The sequence below is a fragment of the Oryctolagus cuniculus genome, chromosome 13 (assembly GCF_964237555.1).
Source record: "Oryctolagus cuniculus chromosome 13, mOryCun1.1, whole genome shotgun sequence".
NCBI classification, from domain to species: Eukaryota; Metazoa; Chordata; class Mammalia; order Lagomorpha; family Leporidae; genus Oryctolagus; species Oryctolagus cuniculus.
Genome location: NC_091444.1, coordinates 14,829,505 through 14,834,657, shown reverse-complemented (window position 1 = coordinate 14,834,657; position 5,153 = coordinate 14,829,505). Strand labels below are relative to the sequence as shown.

General features: G+C 40.8%; 1 pseudogene; it reads left to right on the top strand.

Moving 5' to 3' along the window:
- The first annotated feature begins 3,369 nt into the window (after positions 1-3,369).
- Positions 3,370-4,420, top strand: LOC100359067 (vacuole membrane protein 1 pseudogene; annotated as a pseudogene).
- The last annotated feature ends 733 nt before the right edge of the window (positions 4,421-5,153 follow it).

The following is a 5,153-nucleotide window of genomic DNA, read 5'->3' as shown; positions in this document are numbered from 1 at the left end:
TCCTACTAATATTTTAGATAAAATTTTGATGCTTGAAGTAGGAAGATCTTGTATAAGTTGTATAAGTGAAAATAGCCAGTTAGACATTTCCTGTTTCCATATAGATATCTCAGTGTTAAGATGGTTTTAGCTACTCAATTCTAGCTTGTTTCCTTGGCAAGATAATCACATTATCCAAGATGTATATCAAAGGTACCTTTGGGATATGTTTTCCATGAAAAGGAAGAACTTGTTCAATGAGTTCCTAATGCAAATATTTTTAGACACTATCATAATAAGATCTTAACAATTCTTTCATTCTGTCATCTAAGACACTGGCTCCACCACACACACACACACACACACACACACGAGGCATTGTGCTGTTGGCAAAATACACGATGCTAATAGTTATAGCCCCTCTTCTCAAAAAGTTCTGTCTAGTGAAGTGTGGTCCACATAAAGGAATATGGAAGTTAAATAATGGGAAGTTCATTCTGAGCTTTGAGTGAGGAGTGACCAAACCTGACTTCTGTTTTCATTCCTCTTTCTCTGTTATCTTTTGTATTTTAAACCGACTGATGTTATGCAAGTATTATGGAGAATTGAGAATGAAAGTGAGGAAATGAGCTAGGGTGCTATTGCAGGGTTCGAAATGAGAAATAAAGTTGCCTGGGAATTGGAATGGTGAGAGCGAGGTGAAGGAGAATGGACAGACTCCAGACACAATTTTATGGTGAAACTGAAAGTCACGAAGCTTTCAATATTGTGGTGGTGATGGGGGTTGAGATGAAATTTGGAAGTAGAAGTCTCTTTGCAATGAAATTAAAATTAACCTCAGGGCACTTTAACGTGGGAACCAAGGGAACATATCAAAACTGGAAGGACATTTTGGTAAAGTAGATGATGAAACACTTTGAATTGAAGGCCAGCTGTGGTATTGAAACTGGATGATGGGACGAATTCCAGGGCAGAACAAATCAACTGCTTTGAACAGCACTGAGTGGGAAGCGTGAGACCATCATAGCTGGTTAAGCTATGGAGCTCCCTATCTGCTCACCCTTTTCACAACACATTTTGAAAAAATAAAAAAAAAATTCCTTTTTAAGATTCCCTTGTATTTAAGAACCGACAGGTGGACTTACTCTTACCAGTAATAGGGGAATGAAAATGTACTTCTGCTGTATCGGCTTCAAGAACAGATGCACCCTAAGTGAGTAAAGGGGGAAGTCACATGAATACCACCACCCCCTTCTCTTTCTCTTCACTACCCACACTTTCTACACCCCTCCAGTTTTCTCCCTATTCTTTCCCTTTCTCTACTGTGGATGTCTCTTTACGTCTTGCCCAGGCCCTTTGACGTGTGAACCATGGATGCCATCCAGTTAAAAGCATGGCCTGGTTGTCTCTACTTAAGCCAGAATCCGTCCGACCATCAGACATGCTGGGACTGATGTCATAGTCTGTTCGTGCTGCTATTATAGAATGCCTGAGACTGGATATTGTTTTAAAGCAGAAATTGATTTCCACAGAGGTCTGGAGACTGAGAAGTCCATGATCAAGGGGTTGGTATCAGATGAGAACCTTCTTGATCCTGATGAACCCTCATGTAGCAAAATGCACATGGGCAATAAAGAAAGAACCCATTCATGCAAGTTCACCTTCTAGGGACAGTAATCCATTCATGCATGCAGGACACCTGTGATATAAACACCTCTCTAAAGGCCCCACATCCCAACATTGTTGCAATGGGGATAATTTAAATAATACACATAAAACGGATGCATAGGGTCTCAGTTATGGCAAGCAATTGGTAACCAGCCTCTGAGCCTTAAATTCCTATGACAAATCACAAGCTTGATGTGAGAATACAATACTAAAGTGCACATCAAAAAGTCTAGCAGAAAGAACTCAATAGACATTAACCACTCCACACCCAGAGACTTAACCATAGAAATTTATTTTGATAGTTAATAGATAGTTAACTATTTTTGTAAATACTTTCCCGTAGTGATACATACATATATACATATCAAATAAAGTATCCTTATTATAATATCCTAAAATAACTACGAAAGTGACAGGATCTACTTAGATTTAAGTTCTTTGAAGCCAGGCCAGGAGTTGAACCTATATACACAGAATCTATAATTAGCAAACAGGAATCTCTCAGATGCACAATCTGGTCTCCTTAGAAAGGCTCTTCTGCTTTCCATAGTCAGCTCTGTAACAGTGCAGCCAAGTTCTCTTTGGAGTCTCTCAACTTCAGAATGCGTTATTAACCTGTATTCCTGGTCTGCAGCTGTGACAGCCCTTATATACTGGCAGCTGTATTTCTAACCAGACCATGCGATCCAACCATGAGTGCTGGGGACCAGCATCTTGTCTATAGGTGTGCTTTTGTGGGTGTCTACTCAATCTGGAATAGTTCCAGTTACACCTAAGGATAAATGCTGCATGGCTTCCGGGTGGCAGCACTGGGGGCGAGGGCATGCATGCGTCACCATTTACTATTGCCTGCCGTATGGTCCAGGAGGCACACTGCCAGCCAGCATGGATCATAACCCCGGAAGACACAATCTCAAATGCTGAAATCCCAAAACGTCAAAATCATAAAAATCAAAATCTCAATGATTAACACCTTGAATGTTGGAATTCTGAAAACCACAATCCTCATTTCTAAAAGGTAATGTAAGAGGTGTAGACACCAGAATTCTGGAGAAGTGCTTGGCCCTGTGATAAAGACAAAAACTTCAGTTTAAAAAAAAAGGATCTTTTGTCTACATTGTCCTGCCTCCCAGCTGATGAAATTCCAGGAACTTTTAATGAAGTAAAAAGCTGCACTGGGGGCAGGTGTTGTGGCACAGAAGGTTAAGCCACCTCACTGCTCCAATTCTGATCTAGGTGTTGGCTAATTATCCTAGGAAACAGCAGAAAATGGCTCAAGTACTTGAGTCACTGCCAATCAAGTGGAAGATCAGGGTGGAGTTTCTGGTTCCTGGCTCCAGCCTGGTCTAGCCCCAGCTGTTGTAGTGGTCTAGGGAGCGAAACAGATCTGTGCAATGAGTGGAAGATCTTTTTATTTCTCTCCCTCTTAAAAAAAAAAAGAAGGCTGCATCGGACTGCTGTGGAGGTGGTCTCTGCAGGATTCCAACAGAAGTGATGCTAGAAGGCACGCTAGAGGAAGCCCAGTGGAATCAAGGACAGCTTCCAGGATCCAGAGAGCAATGAGATCGGCTTGGGATCCCAAGAAGAGAGACAGGGCAACTCCTCAAGAGTTACTCATCCATGAAATGGTCTAGAATGAAAAAAAAAAAAATAGACCAGAAATGTGCAGCAATAAATAAGGAACAGCATGATAGAGATTAGACTCCTCTTCAATGAGTGAAAATGAAAGGGGGATTGGGAGGAGGGAAATCACAGAATATTGTCCTTTGGAGACAGCAACTCATTATCTTGCATTATTTCTCTCCGGGAATTCTCATAATCTTGAAAGTGTGGAATTCATATTCATGGCTTCATTGAAACGCTGTGGTGAGCTTCACTGCTGTTAGCTGTACTTACAGCTACATGTTATGCTATATCAGTAGCACTGCAACATTTGTAGAAACAACTACTGGATAGGCTCAGGCACTCTGCGGGCAGGGTGGGACAGGACTACAAGCCTTTCTGGATTATCTGAGTCCATATATAGCTTCAGTTACATTAGCTGCTTATTACATTGCTTAAATGCAATTCAGCTCATTTCTCTGAACCACCTTGTCCTGGTTATTTGTCCAGATGAAGATAGCATTGAAGGAGCCACTTCTTTGTGGCGTATCATCTCTAAAGTTAGGATTGCAGCCTGCACGTGGGACATCAGATGGGGTATCCACGCGGGAATCAGAGTGGCCTGCGTTCTTCATGGTCAGGGCAGCTCAGAGATTTGAGGTTTAAAGAGATCCTGGAACATGCAGACACTGTGGAAGGTTTTGGCTCCCAGGCTAAAGTGGCAGTTCAAAAGTCAGTGCAGAAGGCTGGCTCTTTTGGAATTTTGGCCTATGCTTCAATTCCAAATCTGCTATTTGATCTGTCTGGAAAAGACACGTGGACACTTTCTTATATCTTTTTGGGTCTTCTTTGGTGGAACACTGACTGGAAAAGCAGTCATTAGAATGCATATCCAGAAAGTCTTCTAGAATCATATTCCAAAGGCCCATGGAAGAGCAGATGGAGGCTTTCACTGGTGCTGTCCCCAGCAGAGCTGTGTCTCTGCAGGAGCCATTCCAGGAATGTCTTCAGGATCAGCAACAGAAACTTTTCCACCAAAACAAAATACACACATCCCAGGGGAAACTGGCTGTCCTAGAAGAGGGAGAAATCACCCATCATTCATGCCATGGCACAAAGTTAGGCCCAACACATCCTGCAGTGGTTGAACTCAGAGGAGAAAACTAAATAAACAGAGGAATGCCTTTACTTCAGAAATTATAGCACAGGGGTCCTGCCTTGAATTCAGAGGTCTCCAAGCCCTCTTTCAATCTGTATTGATTTTTAAAATATTTTTTCCAGAAAGCAGTTTAGTCCTTATTTTACCCTAACATGCTTTTCCATTGTGTGTTCTGATAAGATAGCCACTCCCAATTCAATTAACACAGAGTGAAATGTGATATTCAGCACAAACCTAACAGAAATCGGCATGCCATTTCTTACTTTCAAAGGCCCAAACGGTTCACTTAGAGAATTTTTGGCACACAAAAATTTCCTAATTATGCTAAATTAAGATTTTTAGATTTGTCATAAATTGTTGCTTTGGTTTTTGTTCTATTTTTATTTCTTTAATTTTTGAGATAGCATATTTTAATTACATTATAGTCAAAGGCTTATTGAACCACTGAATAGGAGTTCAACAAATAAAAAGTAAAAGCTATAGGAATTAAAACAGCATGGTGCTTTGTTTTTCTAAAACATCAAAATGTCCACAGATTATCTAGATTGGACAACAGTCTTTCCTATCTATCAAGGTCCAACTTAACATAGCATCCTGCCCTCTCTTTCTATCCCAACAACAAAAAGGCTATTTTATGATGTACTGCACACCCTCTGAGGAAACTTATCTTTAAATTTTAAGTCAGTGTTATCCAATCTGGTTGGTGGCTCATGGATAAGATGATACTATTTTTTTAATTCTGTCT